The sequence below is a fragment of the Canis aureus genome, chromosome 22 (genome assembly GCF_053574225.1).
Source record: "Canis aureus isolate CA01 chromosome 22, VMU_Caureus_v.1.0, whole genome shotgun sequence".
Lineage (NCBI taxonomy): Eukaryota > Metazoa > Chordata > Mammalia > Carnivora > Canidae > Canis > Canis aureus.
The window spans coordinates 36,119,809-36,138,321 of record NC_135632.1 but is presented as its reverse complement, the minus strand read 5'-3'; the positions used below and the strand labels follow the sequence as shown (position 1 = coordinate 36,138,321).

General features: G+C 38.9%; 1 protein-coding gene across 2 annotated transcripts in view; it reads right to left on the bottom strand.

Annotated features, from left to right (window-relative positions):
* LOC144294006 (uncharacterized) overlaps positions 1 to 18,513 on the bottom strand; it is a 230,242-nt gene that overhangs the window by 9,054 nt on the left and 202,675 nt on the right. The window contains exon 4 of one of the 2 annotated variants that reach the window (XM_077865487.1): positions 11,455 to 11,489. The exons of the other annotated variant lie outside the window; for it this stretch is intronic. The gene's annotated coding sequence lies outside the window, so the exon portion shown is untranslated. Of the gene's footprint in view, positions 1 to 11,454; positions 11,490 to 18,513 lie in introns of those variants that run through there. 2 annotated transcript variants of the gene reach the window in all.

Here is an 18,513-nt window from a genome sequence, read left to right as displayed (position 1 = left end):
TAGATAGATAGATAGATAGATAGATAGATAGATAGATAGATAAAATCTTTAAAAATATCCTATGGGATACCTGTCTGGTTCAATTGGTAGAGCACACACTCATGGTCTTAGGGATATGAGTTTGAGCCCCATGTTGGGTTGGGTTTACATTAAAAAAAAATAAACCCTGTAAGAGAGATACTGCACTACCCTGGGAATACGAGTTGGAGCATCCAGAGAGAAAGATAACTGGCCAGATGGCTGGCCTTATGGACCAAGAGGCCATGGCCCTAGGCATGAAAGGAGCCCACCCTGAAAGAAGTGTCACATGAGTGATGGATAGATCTTCTAAGCTCCTTATGCAGATGGCCTAGGGAATATCTGTTCCCAGAAATAGATACCAAATGACTGTGTACCTTATCACTCCTTTTTCCAATAAATATGCCCACAGAAGTTAGATTAGGCATTACTTTTTTTTTAACTATACCATAAAAATGTTCTGCAAAGCTCTATATCAGTGTAATTAGGCAAAGGAAAGCTAGATCTTATGGAAGGCTCAAGAAACTTTTGATCCCATTAGAGCTACTGGGAGATTTGCAGAGCAAAGCCAGAGAAGGTTAATGTCTATCTAGGGCTTAATTTATGATCTGAGTGTACAAACCTCTTTCAAGACCATACAGCTGACTAATGAATTTATTAGGGAGATTAATGCTTATTATCTGCCATTTCAAGCTGTACTGGTATGTGCTAACTTGATTCTTATACCTTGGAACATGCTGAAACGTCCCCAGGTGCATCTGACCGGCGGCTGTTTTTCCCAAGCCTGATGCTCCCACAGTTTAAGGTGGGGGGATGAGAGGAGCCAGTCCCCACTGCTGTGTTGGCTTCTGTGCCTTTGCAGCCCATTCCCAGGGGATGGCACATTCCCCCTTACCCCATCAGACTTGCTCAGGGCTTGCCTTGAGTAGGTAGGTGTAAGCAGTGTACCTGCTACAGGTAGTTGTCGCCTCCCTCTGGCAGTCTAGTGGTCTTATTGAAGGCGAACAGATTTCTTTCCCATTGTCGCTCATCTTCAGCCTCCTCCTCACTCCCACCTCAGACACCTGAGCAAGTGAACCATGCTATCTATAAATCCAGATGGAAATAACCTCATTAAGGCAGAAATTAGCAAGGCAGGCCTAATCACCTGTTTCATCCACAGAGTCACATGTGCAAGGGTTCAGTAGGATACTCCTTGTCCAGGTATTTCTCTTCCTTTAGCTGAGAGTCACATGAAAACAGCCAGGGGTTTTTGTAAAGACTGATTCTATGCAATGGGGTGAAAACCACATGCATTTGGTCTTTATGTTTTACCTAGACCAGGTAACTCTTATGGCCCAATTGATCACCTCGAGTGGATTCAACCCTACTGATATTATCAAGAAGTACAGCATGTCTCTCAATTCCTTGAATTGTCTAAGAATCTCAGGGGCTTATTCAAACCAGCGTAGTAGGGGAGAGAGCTGCAAAGTACCACAGAGTCTCATACCACTGGGGCCCTGGCTGCAGGTACGGGTGTTCAGTCTGATCCTACACTGTCTGAGGCACCTTTATCCCCTGTGACAGTGAGACTCTTACCGGTCCAATGATGCCTGGGCCCATGGTGCCCCAACTCTGGACTGATTCAAGATTATAGCTCTTTTTTAAAGATTTTATTTATTTATTCATGAGAAACACAGAGAGAGAGAGAGTCAGAGACACAGGCAAAGGGAGAAGTAGGCTCCATGCAGGGAGCCTGATGTGGGACTCAATCCTGGGATTCCAGGATCAGGCCCTGGGCTGAAGGAGGCGCTAAACCGCTGGGCCACCGGGGCTGCCCCCAGGCTGCCCCAATTACAGCTCTTTTAATTAACTTCATGTGCTTCACATAAGGTGAAGTATTTGACTTCAGCTCTATGCCATGCTACTGCTAACCCTCCCCCATACCCTTTCCCACGTCTCTCTGCGCTGAACATTGGTTACCAGCCCCGACATTCTATTGCCTCCTGGTGAATTCCTTTCTGAGGCTTTTTCCTGATGGCAGCTGTCAGTGGGCTTATCTCAACTGAAGGGAGGTTCTCAAGGTGTTGAGTCTTAAAAGAGTAAGAGCTGGGACTTCTCAATCCCTCTTGTCCCCTACAAAGTTTTCCTACCTCTCCCTTGGAGGACAGTTCTATAAGGGGGGAGGGTCCAGAGCAATGAACCCCTCTTATCTTCCTTTGCTCCTAAGAATTCCTGAAAAGAGACTCTTCCATGAACATTAAAAATCTGGCCATTTTCACTACCCTGTCCTTACTCCCTCTCAAAATAACAAAAAAGAAGGAAAGAAAGAAGAAAGAAAAAGAAAAGAAAGAAAGAAAGAAAGAAAGAAAGAAAGAAAGAAAGAAAGAAAAGAAGAAGAAGAAGAAGGAGGAGGAGGAGGAGGAGGAGGAGGGGGAGGAGGAAGTTTCCACTGTTCTGGCACCCCATCAAGAGCAATCTGTAGCAATTTCTGGTTCTTTCTGCTAAAGAAGTACTGTTGAGTGTTAGGGGAGTAGACAATGGGTCTCAGCTAAGGGAATCACCTCTCTTCTGGTATGGTCTGCATTTTTCTTCTTCAGGGTTCTACTAACTGTCTTCTCTCTGTTCACTCTGCAATATCCCAATGCTCAGGTCTGCACTTACTTAAAGTTTGAATTTTACTCTTATCTTTGTCTTGCTTTCTTCATGGGAGGGAACCTGGAGATGTGCTCTGGAAATTTGGGCTGCTGTTCTACTCATTATCCCAGATAGATTTGTCTTCTGTTTACAGGATGCTCTCTAGCCTGACCAGGGGTCAGAGTTACGGATTATAGGTTTGTGTCCCTGCAAACTTCATATGTTGAAATCCTCCCCCCCACCTACCCCCACCCAGATGTTGGCATTAGGAGGTGAGGCCTTTGGGAGGTAATTAGGATTAGATGAAGTCATAAGGGTGAAGCCTTCATGATGAGATTAGTGGCCCTATAGGAGTCAGGAGGAGCTTGTTTCCTTATTTCTGTTCTCTACGCTATGAGGACACAATGAGAAGTCAGCAATCTACAACCCAGAAGAGTGCTCTGACTAGTACCTGACTGTGCTGGCTCCCTGATCTTGATTCCAGCACCAGAATTGTGAGAAATATATTTCTGTGGTTCTCAAACCACACGGTCTATGGTACTCTCTTATAAGCAACTCATTTGACAGCAATATCAGCTAGTGTGCTGTGCTACAGGTCTGCGGGAGGTTGCGAGAGGTCTTTATTTGGCACCTTGACATGAAGAGTTATTTCCTGATTGAAGTCTGAGCTAAGAACAGGTTCCGCAGAAAGACAGAAATGAAAATACTATGACACTTCCTATATAACACCACTGCACAGTGTGGCTCCTTCTCCTCTAGTTCAAGGTACATATAGGTTGGAACATCTCATACACTGTCATGTGGTTCTGCAAACTTATTTAAGTTTTGTCACTGGCAAGTTATGCACTCTTTTCCAAATCATGGAGAGGAAGGAGTCATTCATTCAATTGACCAGAGGGTCCAGGCAGTAACCAGGGTCTTAAGTTATCTTTCAACACACACATACAGTTTGCATATGGGATATCCAGGAATGTTCTAGAAGCTCAAAAAGAAATTTGCAAACTCCCAGTTGCCTTGAATCATTATCTATCTTTTTGTTACTTCACTCTTAATAAAGACATGGACCCAGATAACTATTTCTCTACTTCAAGAAAAATAAGGGCAAGTACAAAGCTCAATAAATGAAAACCAGCACCGAAAAGGAAAATCCACTTCTTCTGTTTCTCCTTTATTCTTAACACTACTGCCACACTCACAACACTTCCAACACCAGGAGTGTGGATTCTTTTGTTTCCAAAAATACCAAATTTTTTTTTTATGAAACCAGCTGAGTATCCTACAAGTCAATTCAATTCTGACACTAACTGGATTTAAGGCAGACCTCAAGGGTTAAGGGCTCAGTCCCACGAGACTGCCTCCTACTTTCAGACACTCATCAGACACTGCTTCCTACTTTCTAGACACCAAGTGCTAGATCCTCAGATTACCCACAACTTCTGTTCAACTTGGCCACAAATCAGAGGTTCCTGTGAACCAGCCCTTGGATTTGGTTATTTGTGAGAACAGTTCACAAAACTCAGGAAAGCACATTTACCATTTATTCTATAATATAAGGTATGATAAAGATGAAAAGCCACATGAAGGGATACATGCTGTGAGGCCTCAAAGGGTCCCAAGCACATGAGCTTCTGTCCTCACGCAATTGGAGTACGCTGTGTTACCAGTGTGTAGATGTGTTTACCAACCAGGAAGCTCTCCAAACCCCATACTTTGGCATTTTTATGGGGGTTTCACTATGTAGACATGATGGATCATTAACCCCTTTTTCAGCCCTTTCCCCTCTTTGGAGAGTGGAGGCAGAGCTGAAAGTTCCAAGCTTCTAATTATGGCTTGGTCATTCTGGTGACCAGCCCCCATCCTAGAGCCCACCAAAAGTCACCTCATTGGAACAAAAAGCATAATTATTGACCAGGAAATTACAAGGGATTTGGGAGCTCTGTGTCAGGAACTGGGGTCAAGGGCCAAATATTAGAATAAAAGATGCTATTAGTTGTCTCTGGCTTAGGAAATTGTAAGGGTTTTAGGAGCTCTGTGCCAGGAACCAGAGTCAGAGACCAACATATCTGTATCTTTATATCTATATCTATATTTCTATATTGACTTTCTATTATTTCATGGGCTCTCAGCCTCGAAGTCAGGAAATGATTGGGAATGGTGAGGACTATGGCACCCTGGGGTACTCACTGGCCATTTTCAGCTGATCCTTGTCATACAAGGAATGTGTGATTTTCCTATTAAATTTTGGCTGAAATTTTGTAAAAACACTGGGTAGTCCAAACTAAACATGTCCACAGACCAGATCTGCCCTTCAGGCTACACATTTGGAACCTGAGATGAGAAACAAGAATGCTTGGAAAGCACAGTTAGCTAATGTTGTAGAGTAAGCTGTAGGCCACTGAACTCACTTTGCAATTGTTTCCTGAGAGATGAGCCAAAACCTCTCAGCATCTTGGGCACCAAAATTCCTCTGAATTACTTCTTTTTCTTAAAGAATAGATCATATATATTATGAAAAGCAATATGTGCAGCTTTCATCACTCCTTAGCTTTAGGAAATGGAAAGGAACTCCATTCTCTCCTTTCATTCAGGGAGAAAAAGATCCAGAGAACAGGTTTCCTTGGTCCAATTTAGAACTTCTAATTTGGAAGTAGCCAGGTTACGATGGGTAGATTGTGTTCACTGGTGCTTTTTCCCTCTGCATCTGGGGAGAGAGGGCAAGAGGTAGAAGCATGCCTACCTGGTGAAAGAAAATGATGGGATGAAAATGGAAGAAGTATTCAATTATAGGATATTTGCAAATATCTGTGAAGCTAGTATGTAGTCAAAACATCTGGATAAGTCACTGACTCTGTCAGCCTCTGGATAGCTGCCTGGTATATGAGGACCAGGAGGGTGCTCTTCCCCCTTACAGATGCAATGCCTTTCCCTGCCTTTCTTGATTCTTTCACCCAGCAGAGAAATCCAGAGTCACTCAATTTAGAATTCCTATACTGTCAATATAGGAATTCCTATAAGTCACCCATGATGGCTAGTCTATCGCGTTCATAGCATCAGGGTGCCAGACCATTCTTACCGGTCCCCTGTACTAAGTAACATCTTAGGGGTTCATATTTGGAATACATGTGTAACACTCATGATGCCAAATTGTAACCGAATAGGTTACACACTGAAGAAGATGGCACCTTGCTTGCAATGGCCCTAACAATGAGCAGTGTCCAAGGTTACATTAGAAAGGAAATCCAGATTAAATAATGAAGAGGGAAGTGGATATGAGTAAGCACAACCGGAGTTTGATTTATCAAGCAGGAAAAGAACAGCTTAATTATTCTCAAATGCATAAAAATAATGCTAATGGGTACATCAAACTAGGCAAACAAAACATGTGATCTGACAGCGCTTTAATTAATGGATACAATTTTTAATTAGACCGTCAATTATCTGTGAGGCAAATGAATGTTGGGAAATTACTTGTTTTCTTTAGTCTCCCCAATTTGTATTCTTGGAGTCATATTTGAGTCATCTCTATCTCTAAAAATATCAAGATTCCAAAGCCTGATCGTTGTTACCTTCTTATGCTTTTCAAACCTACCCTTCCCTCATTCTCTCAGCTAACATCCTAGAGCAGTGCTCCTCAAATTTCAATTATACTGACAGATCTTCTGGGGATTTTGTTAAAATATGTATTCTAATGCAGATCCTGTTGGTCCAGAGGTCACACATTGAGTAGCAAGGCCCTAGCCTATGTTCTCCTCCCCACTCTACCCTCAATTCTAACCACCCTACCCTCTAACCTCTAACCTTACTGGCCTTCAGATAAGTGTGTCTCTCTTCCAGGCCCTACTACATTTTATTGGCAAATAAATGTTTCTTCATTACAGCCCTGATGGTTTCAGAGAGGATCAATCAACCACCCTGAAAGGGAGAGTGACACAGGGCACTCCAGTAGTTTTGGAGGGAAGTATTGTCTAATTGATTCTTCTGGAACAGCCCCACCAAGCAAGTAGACATGCAGTCTCCTCCTAAGCTCCTCATTCTCTGTGCAGTCTTTTTCTGGTTGTGATCTCTGCTTCGGTTTCACATCAGCTCCCAAGGGTTTTCTGCTGCCATTTAAAACCCTTACCTGAGAATGGCCCAAAGCCCCCCTCTCCCCGCCTGCATTTTTGGTCTTAGCACAAAAAGGAAGTAGTGATAGAAATTCTAAAGGACAATATGAGAATCAGATTCAAGTATTTGATCTTAAGGCAATACACTCCAGCCCCAAAGCCCAATACAATTTACTTAGAAGATGATCTGACTTTCCTTACCAACTCCAACCTCCATTTTGATGAGCATCATCTTTTTTCTAGTGTCCTAGAAGCTGTTTCCCCAGTGACTGGGCCTAGATAAAAACCTCTCAGACACACTATATTCTCCCACGAAATTCTGCTTTCCATCTGGGGAGGCAAGACATGTTTCATGGTCATAGCCAAATGGTAGACGCAAAAAATGATTTCATCCTTCCTGAACCAGCTTTGCCAATGAAGAAGCATTGTGCGATCCAGGTGAGACCTGCCTCCCCAGATAGAGAAAATGGTTGGTCCACATATATGAAACAGCCGTAACAGTTCTTTAACCATAAAATCTCTGTAACATATATAAAACACACATTAACAAACATTAATCAGAGCCAGTTTATCTACCAGACATAGAAGGCACAATGCCTAAGTCCCATGATACTTTTAGGGGACTGTGAAAATGTTTTAATTTCTTTCAAAATAGGAAGAAAAAATAGCTACAATAATATGAATATTATAATAAATTCAGTCTGGATTACATTAATCTTTATACTAATGTAGTCATAAAATACTTTTTTTCATATTTTTTTATGAAGGAAGGGACCCACAAAGACCGAAGTGCCAAGGATCCATGAAAGTCACATGTTAGTCCTGACTGTGAAAAGAGCGTCACTCTCTTTGAATTTATCCAGAGCCCTCTTGACTTGTCAAGGTCTTCCATACCTGGTCTCACTCCACATGTATAGCTTATTACTAATTGTCATCTGCTTGGGCCCTCCATGCTAGCCAATATTTTCCAACTACTATTCGGGTGAGAGCCCCAGGTAAATATTCTTTTGTTAATGTGTCTTTATTCATCTCTTCTTCCTGGCACCTGAGTGGCTCAGTGGTTGAGCAGCTGCCTTTGGCTCAGAGCATGATCCTGGAGTCCTGGGATGGAGTCACTCATCGAAGAAAAAAGAGGGAGCCTGCTTCTCCCTCTGCCTGTGTCTCTGACTTTCTCTCTGTCTTTCATGAGTAAATAAAGAAAATGTTAAGAAAATATATATTATTCATCTCTTCTTCCACATCTGGAAAGCTCTCTACACTGTTAGTACGGAACTCACCCATTTTATTCCCATCTTTTTTTCACGAACCCTTCCCTGACAGCCACCACCTGCATTTATCTATATTCTAACCTATAGCACAGTGAATTTACTGTACCTACCAGAATATAGGCCACCCCAGATGGGAAGCAATCACTCATTTTCCCAGTGAGAAACCGCCCCCACCAGAGGAAAAAGAAACATGCCCAATTTAAGCTCATAAGCTTTTGGTGATGTAAATGAAATAGTCAAATGTCTACTTAACCATGCTTAATGTGTTCATTTAAACACACAGGAGTTTTTAAAATAGCTTTTTATATAACATCGTATCTTGATTTGGAAATACTCCCTTTTGGTCTTATCTCACATTTCATGAGGCAGTTTTATTTAGAACTTATTTGCAACTGAAGTTCTTAGTCATCACTCAGGCTACATTTTGAGTCATTAATTGCGGTGTCCAGATGATATCATCTTTACTTCGAACTAAGTCTTTACTTCCAAATAAGTCCTTTTTGAAACCCTTTATGGGGCTATTGCTAGAAAATATATTTCAAGCTACAGGTAGCTATTCACATAATAGTAGGACTGCTTGCTTACATTCGCGATTTCCTCAATGTAATCACCGAGTTGCTTTTAAAAAAAATGATCTTGTTTTAAACTAGCTTCTTTATAATAAACCGCCAACATTTACAACTGAGAGGAATAATGATAACAGCTTTATTAAATATCTGCATTGCTTTTAAAAAAGCTTCACCACTTGATATCCGTGTATTTTGAGCTAGTATTGATTGAAGTGGTTCCAGGTTAATATACTATTCCCCATTAATACTTTGCTCTTCAAAGTAGAATCATTGAGCAAGATACCCATGACAGAGACTTCTAGGGGCTAGAACTTAAGACCACTCACCCTTTTGTTGAAACAGAGTTTGGAGGATGAAATTTTGCTTTTTCTCAGCATCTAACTGATTTGCTAATTGTTTCAGATGTGTCAATCTTTTCTCTTCCACCCTCAAATAGATTGTTTTTATTTTCCAGTTTTTATGATGGGAATTCTTAAACATATGCAAAACATAGAGACACTAGCTTAATAAATCAGATGTACCTATAACCCATCTTCAACAATAATCAATATATGTCCAAACGTGTTTCACCTGTAACCACACCCAGTCCCCCCACCTGATATTTTGAGGCAAATTCCAGACATTATATCACTTCATCTGTTAGTATCTCAGTGCTCCCCCAACACAATACTATTTCTAAACTTGAAAAAATTAACAATAATCCCTTAATATAACCAAATATCCAGTGTTCACATTTTTGTTTTATATACTGTTTTTCATTTTATTTCACTCTGATTCAAAATAATGTCCATACATTGTGATACATTTGTTTCATCTCTTAACTTATAGATTCCTCTAACATCTCCCTTTTATTTTTTTCTTCTTGCAATTTTTTGTAGAAGTAACTTGAGTTGTTTGACTTAAGCTTTCCCACAGTCTCAATTTTGTTGCTGCATCCCTGTGGTGTCATTTAACACATTTCTTTATGCCTTGTATTTCCCATAAATTTGTAGTCAATTCAGGAGATTTGACCAGGTTTAGCCTCAATCATTGTTATTTTGGCAAAGCTACACCATAAATGGTGCTGTGTATTTCTCCTGGGAGGTATGTAATGTCTGGTTTTCTTTCTTTTTTTGTGATGTTACCAACTCTTAAGGATCATTGCCTACATTTAGTAATTCAGATGGTAGTATTCTAACTCTATCACTCATTTTTGAAATTTATTTATTTATTTATTTATTTATTTATTTATTTATTTGAGAGAGAGAGACAGTGTGAGCAGGGGATGGGGGGAAAGGGGGGAGAGGGAGAGAATCCAACTTGTCGCTGAGAATCCATCTCAGGACCTTGAGATAATGACCTGAGCTGAAACCAAGAGTCAGATGCTCAGCCAACTGAGACATGCAGGCACCCTTATCACTCATTCTTTATTTATTAACTGTAATTTTTCTATAAAGGGTAACTTCTCATATCAATTATTTGGTCATTTTTTTGCTTAGTATGTCAGGATAAACATTGATTTTTTATTTGTCAGTTTAAAAAATAATGAAGTTGTTCTCTAGCATCTCCAAAGGAATCCAATTAGTTGAGTTGATATTCTTTAAGTATTGTAATGAATTTGTGGATTTAAACATATCTGAGAGTTTTAACTTATTATTGATGCTTAATTTGCTACATCTTTGGAACTTTAGTATGACACTTGTTTTTTTAAACCAATCCTAGTAGTCTTTAGAACTACCTTGCTTTATGGCATGACAAAGTGCAGTAGGCTCATTTTGTATATGGAAATGTACATGTTCCTGACTGGAATTAGCACTTTTTCCAAGGCATTACAGTCAAAATGCTAGGGTATCCATTGGCAATGGGTTAATTACTGTTGCTAGGCCTTTTCAGTGGACGGACCTACGAAATTTACATTTCTTTTAGATCCACCTTATTAAGGTATAATTAATGTACAATAACATTCACAAATTTTAGGTATACAGGTGAAGACTTTTGACAAAGTTTACACCTATGCAAGCATCACTCCAGTCAAGATGTAGAAAATTTTCATCATTCTAAAAAATCCTCTTGTTACTGTCCTCCCTCTTTCTCTCAGGCAATCACTGATCTGATTTATATCACTATACATTCGTTTTAACTCCTATAGAAGTTCATGTAAATGTAGACAGTATGCACTCTTTTGAGTACATTCTTTTGTTCAGCATATTTTTGAGATTCATCCATAATGTTGCGTATATCCGTATATATAATGTGCATTATAGCATTCATTTTTACTGCCAAGTAGTGCTCCAATGTATACTTATACTACTATATTTGTTTATCTATTCATCTGTTGATGGTTATGATAGTTACCTTTGATTTGTTTCCAGTGTAAGACTATTATGAACAAAGCTATGCATGCAAATTTATTACTGAGCATATATTTTCATTCCTCTTTGATAAATACCTAGACATATAATTGCTGGATCATTTGGTAAATGTATACAGTCTAACTTCATAAAAAAGTATTGAAAAGCTTTCCAAGGTAGTGTTATCTAACACTCTGAATAAAAAAATTTATGAGCCTCTCAGTTGCTCCATATCTCTGTCAACATTTGATATTATCAGAAGTTTTCGTTTTAGCTATTATACTCAACACAAAGAAAATTTCATTGTGGTTTTAATTTTTATTTCTTTTATCAAGACTTTAATATATGCTATTCAGCCACATATATGTTTGTGTCCATATGTCCATATGTGATGTGTCTAAAGTCTCTGATGCTTTTTTAAAAAAATGCTGAACTATTTTGTTAATTTTGTAATAATATGCCAGTACTAAAAGTTACAGGAAATAGAAAAAAGTTAATTTATGTAAATCATCAGATTGCATCACTTACCTACTTAAAACTGACCAATTTTTCACCACATTGGAATAAAAATCAGACAACAAACACCTGGAAAAAAGAAATTTGTTTTTAAAATTAAAATTTTTTTGGAATGCCTCGGTGGCTCAGTGGTTGAGTGCTTGCCTTTGGCTCAGAGCATGATCCCAGAGTCCTGGATTGAGTCCCACATCGGGCTCCCTGCATGGAGCCTGCTTCTCCCCTCTCTGCCTATGTCTCTGCCTCTCTCTCTCTCTCTCATGAATAAAAAAGTAAAATCTTAAATGAATAAATAAATAAAAATAAAATTAAAATTGTTTTGACTATTTTTTAGTTGGGTATTTGTCTCTTATGATTGAGTTGTGAAAGTTCTTTACGTATTCAAACACAAATCCTTTGTGTGTGTTCAGATACACATATTGTGAATATTTTCTCCCATTTTGTGGCTTATTTTTTCATTTTTTATTTTCTTAATGATTCTATGGAAAAAGAAACTTTTGATTTCAATGAATGTAAATTTATAATTTTTTCTTTTCACATACTGCTTTTTGTGTTCTATCTAAAAACATTTTCTCTATCTCAAGTTCACTAAGATTTCTACCTTACGTTTTCTTTCAGAATTTAGTATAAGTTCACTCTCATGCTTTGATGTATAATCCATTTTGAATAAATTTGTGTGTATGGTGTAATGTACAGGGAGAAGGTAATTTTTTTCTTATAGATATCCAGTTATTGCAGCATCATTTGTTAAAGAGACTATCTTTTCTACCATTGAATTGCATTAATCCTTTTATCAAAAATCAATTAACCATAGGACTTTCTAATAGCATCTATTTGTCTTTACATATCTTTATACTGATAACTGAGGTTTTACAGTGGGTGTTGAAACCATTCCGAATAACTTCTCCATATCAGGGTTCAATTATATAGAACCATTTGAAGATTATATACAATTAAAAAGGGATTTATGACAGGGATTTGATTGTGTGCCATTGTGCTAACTGGCTAAACAATCTCTGTAAGACTAAGTGTCAGACACTGGAGCTTCGAGTCCATGGGACAAGTAGGCAGGAAACGAAAATAGATGTAAGCTGGAATCCATGAGTATGAGTTGGAACTCTATGTTGGTGTCACTGCCTACCATCTTCATAGACATGGCCCAGGACACAGAATCTGCAGCAGGACCCAGGAGAAGGTGCAATCCTGGCTGCTGCCTACGCCAACCACACACTCCAGCAGATAAACAACAATGTCATTGTGCTACCAAAAGACACCTGTTCCAACCTTCTGACATGCCTGCTGCATCGTATCTGCTTTCCAAATCCTACATTAAAAAAATTTCCCTTGAGGCCCTGGAAACATACAATAAGGGAATTCTGGGAAATGTAGTTCTGCCTAGCCAAGTTGACACTGCAAAGCCACCACATCATCCAACTTTGTTATCTTCCAAATTGTTTTTATAGCTATTTTACATCCTTTGTGTTTCCATATAAATTTTAAAATAAGTTCATCATTACCTTAAAAAACAAAACTACTGGTTTTGGAATCACATCAACTTCATAGAACAATTTAGGGACACTGGACTTCCTTCCAATCCACAGATACATCCTTCAATTTATTTAGAGCTTCCTTAATTTTTCTCAACAATGCGTAGTAGTTTTCAATGTAAAGATTTTCCAGATCTTTCAAGAAATGTATTCCTAAGTAATTAATGATCTGAAGCTATTGTAAAAATTATAAATAACATAATTTAAAATTCATTTTCTAATTATTTGTTGCTAGCATATACAAATTCAGTTGACCTTGTGTCCTAAGATCTTGGTAAATCCACATATTAGTTTTTGTATTTCTTATAGGTTGCTTAGGATTTTCTATGTCAACACTCATTTTGCCTGTGAACAGAGTATTTTATTTCTTCTTTCCCAAACCTACCTCTTCCTTTCTTCCTCCCTCTCTCCTTCCTTCCCTTACTCTTTCTCTTTCTTTCTTTCTTTCTTTCTTTCTTTCTTTCTTTCTTTCTTTCTTTCTTTCTTCTTTTTTTTTCTTTTCTTTTTAAGTATGCTTCACACCCAAGGTGGGGCTCAAACTCATGACTCGAGATTAAGAATCAGATGCTCTGGGCAGCCTGGGTGGCTCAGCGGTTTAGTACTGCCTTCAGCCCAGGGCAGATCCTGGATACCTGGGATTGAGCCCCAAGTTGGGCTGCCTGCATGGAGCCTATTTCTCCCTCTGCCTGTGTCTCTGCTTCTCTCTCTCTGTGTCTCTCATGAATAAATAAATAAAATCCTTAAAAAAAAAAAAAAAAAGAATCGAATGCTCTACTGACTGAGCCAAGCTAGGCACCTCAAATTTTTTATTTCTTGCATTATGTTTCTTGCTAGAACCTCTTGTTCTATGTTGACTAAAAATGGTAAGAATGGATAGCTTTTACCTTGCTTCCAATCTTATAATGAAAACATTTATTCTTACATCATTAAGTGTATTGTTAGCTGTAGGCTTCTTAAATAATCTAATTGTTGGATTTAGGGATTTATCTTCAATTTTTAATTTGCTGAGAGATTTTATCATAAATGAGTATTTTGGGGGCTTCCTGCATGGAACCTGCTTCTCCCTCTGCCTGTGTCTCTGCCTCTGTGTGTGTATGTGTCTCTCATGAATAAATAAATAAATAAATTTTTTTTTAAAAAAGGAGGGGGGATCCCTGGGTGGCTCAGCAGTTTAGCGCCTGCCTTTGGCCCAGGGCATGATCCTGGAGTCCTGGGATCGAGTCCCACATCCAGCTCCCTGCCTGGAGCCTGCTTCTCCCTCTGCTTATGTCTCTGCCTCTCTCTCTCTCTCTTGTCTCTCATGAATAAATAAATAAAATCTTTTAAAAAATGAGTATTTTTTCAATAGTTTTTTTTTTAGATTTTATATATTTATTTGAGAGAGAGAGAGAGAGAGGGAGAGTGCATGCAAGAGCAGTGGGGAGGGGCAGAGGGAGAGGGGGAAGCAGACTCTCAGCTGATCTGGATGTGGGGCTCGATCCCAGGACCCTGAGATCATGACCTGAGCTAAAGGCAGATATTTAACCAATGAGCCATCCAAATGCCCTTTCAATAGTTTTTATGCATCTACTGAAATAGCTATATGATTTTTCTCCTTTATTCTATTAATTTCATAAATTACATTGATTGATGCTTAGATGTCAACTCAACCTTGCAGTCTTGAGATAAATCCTACGTGGTCATGATACATTACCCTTTTTACATATTGCTGTATTTTACTTGCTAATTTTTTTTTTTAGCATTTTTGCACATAATCATTAGGGGGTCAGTAATTTTCTTATAATGTCTTTGTCAGATTTTAATAAGAGTTATATTGGTCTAAAAATGAGATAGATTCATTAACTTCTCTTCCGTCTTCTAAATGAATTTATTTATCTTGCTACTATTTCTTCCATAAATGTTTGATAGAATTTACCCATGAAATTATTGCATCTTGGAGCATTCTTTGTGGGAAGGTTTTGAAATATTTTGTTGAATTCACACATATAGGGTTATTCAAATTTCTTTTTTTTTTCTTCTTATTCAATTTTGTTAAGTTTAGCTTTTCAAGAAACTTGTTTATTTCAATTAAGTTATTACATTTCTTAATGTAAAGTTTTTGCTAATATTACCTCATTGTCCTTTTGATGTTTGTAGGATCTATAAAGATAGTTCCCTCTTTCATTCCTAATGTTGATAATTTTTGTTTTCTCTCTCATTTTCTCAATTGCTTATCAATTTATTAACCTTTTCAAATAATTAACTTTAAGGTTTTAAAATTTTTGTCTTTTGTTTTCTTTCTATCTCATTGATTTCTGTTCTTCATTTAAACCTTTATAATGAAGGGGCCACTGGGTAGCTCAGTCACATAAGCATCCAACTCTTTTTTTTTTTTTTTATGGTAGTCACACACACACACACACACACACAGAGAGAGAGAGAGAGAGAGAGAGGCAGAGATACAGGCAGAGGGAGAAGCAGGCTCCATGCACCGGGAGCCCGAGGTGGAATCGTGCCCTGGGCCAAAGGCAGGCGCCAAACCGCTGCACCACCCAGGGATCCCAGCATCCAACTCTTGATTTCACCTCAGGTCATGATCTCAGGGTTGTGAGACTGAGCCCTAGGCAGGGCTCCACACTTAGTATGTAGTCTGCTTAAGATTCTCTCCCTCTCCATCTGCTTGTGTGTGCAGGCATAAGGGGGTACCCACCCCCTCTTCCTCTCTCTCTAAAAAAAATAATAAGGAGAATCCCTAATGCAAGGCCATGTGGCTAAAAAAACTTTTGCATCAGAAACTACTAAACATAGGTGAGAAATAAAAGAAATAAAAGCATTTTATAAGTGCTATCAACTTATAAAGAGTGACTTTCTTTTTTGTTTTCTGTTTGTTTAATTGATTTGTTTCTAGTTTACTAAGATGGAAATTTAAATAATTGATTTTAAACTTTCTTCCTTGATAATATTGGCATTTAAAACTTTAGCATCTAGGAACTGCATTAGCTGCATCCTACAAATTTTGAGATGTTGTTTTTAATTATCATTCAGTTGAACATATTTTCTAACCTTCCCTTGTCACTTTTTCTTTGATGCAAGAATTATTTAAAATTTTCTAATATATGTATATTGGGGGATTTTCTAGAGAACTTGTTGTTTTTTTAAGATTTTATTTATTTATTCATGAGAGACACAAAGAGAGAGAGAGGCAGAGACACAGGCAGAGGGAGAAGCAGGCTCCATGTAGGGAGCCCAACGTGGGACTCAGTGGCGCTAAACCGCTGGGCCACCGAGGCTGCCCCGAGATCTTGTTATTGATTCTAATTTAATTCTGTTGTTGACAGAGAGTGTTATATACTCTATAAAGTTTCAGTCTTTTGAAATCTAATACACTTACTTTTTAGTCCAGCATATAATCTACTATCTTTAGATGACCCCAGATATGATCTCTGTCACCTCAGTGAAATGGGGCCATGTCATTCTTCTTGGACTCTATCTTGCTGTGCCATGATCAGGACATTTTTCCCTAGGCAGAGCTGGGACAAACATAGGGCTTGCTTCATGAACCTCCCTGTTTTTCTGGACTCTTAGGCTTCCTTAGCTTCTTATCTAATGCCAGAAAACATCTGCTTCTTATATTTTGTCCAGTTTTATAACTGTTTATGGTAGAAGGGTTAGTGTAGTTCTAGATACTCCACCAGAACCAGAACCAGAAATCTCTTCATTTATTTACTTTTGTTTGTTTGTTTCCTTTGCCTTGCTTTGTAGGTGTTATCTACTGGGCCTATTTCTCCTGTGTTGCTTTTTAGTCTTTATTTATGGAATGATTTTTTCTCTTATTTCTAATTCTTTCCTATGTTAAGTCACCATTATTTTCCTTCTTTTAGAGGGAAGGAGGGGCAGGGGAAAAGAGAGAGAGAGAATCTTAAGCAGACTCCATGCCCAGTGCAGAGCCCGATGTGGGATTTGATCTCACAACCCTGAGATCATGACCTGAGCCGAAATCAAGAGTTGGCCACCTAACTGACTGAGCCATCCGGCACCCCAAGTCACCATTATTTTCAAATACTCCTTTTCTGGTTCTGATTGATGCCCCCTCTCAGAGTTTCTGTTATTTTCTTATTGTACTTTAGTTCATTTTAAAATATTAGTTTTCACTGGCATGATTTCATCGTCTATAAGGACATTATTCTGCTCCTTGCTCTCTCTTTCCTTTTAGTAATTTTGTATAGGATTCTACAACGATTTTTTTCTCTTTGTAACTGTTTAAGTGAAATACATGTTCTTTTGTGTTAAGAAAAAGGACAGCTTTTCTAATTTCAGGGCTCTGGAACTGTCCTGTTGTTTTCACAGTGATAAGAAACTGTGTGTGTGTGTGTGTGTGTGTGTGTGTGTGTTCTCAAACTTTCTGAGACCAACTCATATCTGAGCTGCTTCCTTCCCTACTAATATTGGGACCTTATTTTTTCCTTTGCCCCCAGTGTCCTAATCTGCTCAGCTTGGATTCTATGTCCAGCAGTTTTGCCTTTCTGCAGGGCTTTGCCTTAGAAAAGAGCTCCTGTCTGTTAGCTCTGAGGCTTTTCAGGGCCCAGGTGGTTCAAGCACTGTCAAGACCTATTGCCTCACCATCTCCCTGCATGCACACCCATAATGGATCTTGTAGAACCATATTCCAGTTGGAGTGGCTGTTCTCAGACCAACCCACTGTGCTTTCTTGTGAGAGCATTTGTGTAATTTAGGAGCTGTGTGGAGCCCATTTGCCTCACCTTGGTTTCATCCCATGCAGTTCTTTTTCCCACATGGGTATTTGTCTTTATCCGCATGTGTTTAGGGTTTGTAAGGACATGTGCAATGCAATTTTATGGTCGATGTTGCCTCTCTATGTTTGGTTTTGGTAGTCTAAGCGCTCTATTTATTTAGGGATTTATTTAGAGAGATTTAGGGAAATTCATAAAGTATGCTGCATCCTCCATTTACCTAGAATTCTCTGCCTCCAAGTAGAATCTGAGCAGGACAGGGGTCATATTTCTTTCATAACCACCATGCTGTTTTGCTACATGCTAGTCACAGAGGAGATCAGCAATACTTGCTGAGTGATGAGAGTTTATGTATTAGTTTTCTATTTTTATGTATCAAATTATCATAAACTTAGTGGCTTAACATCACACATATTATAATCTTAGATATTCAGGCATAGTTTGGCTGGGTTCTTTTCTTCAGGTAGGGCTGTGAGCTCATAAGAGGTTTGACTGGGAAAATATCCACTGCCAAGCTCCCTCAGGCTGTTGGCAGAATTCATTTGTAGACCTGAGGTCCCTGCTTCCTCGCTGACTCTCAAGCAGGGCTGTGGCCAGCACCTGGAGGCCACCCTCAGTGCCTTTCCACATGGTTCTCCCTATTCTGGTGGCTTAGTGAAGCCAGCAATAGAAAGCCAGTCTCCAAGGAGTGCTAGCAAGCTGACAATATGCATATCATAGCATAATCACAGAAGTGACATTACGTCAGTTTTGTCATAGTCTATCAGTTAGAAGCAAGTAATACATTTCTCCCAAACTCAAAGGGAGAAGCAGGGTATA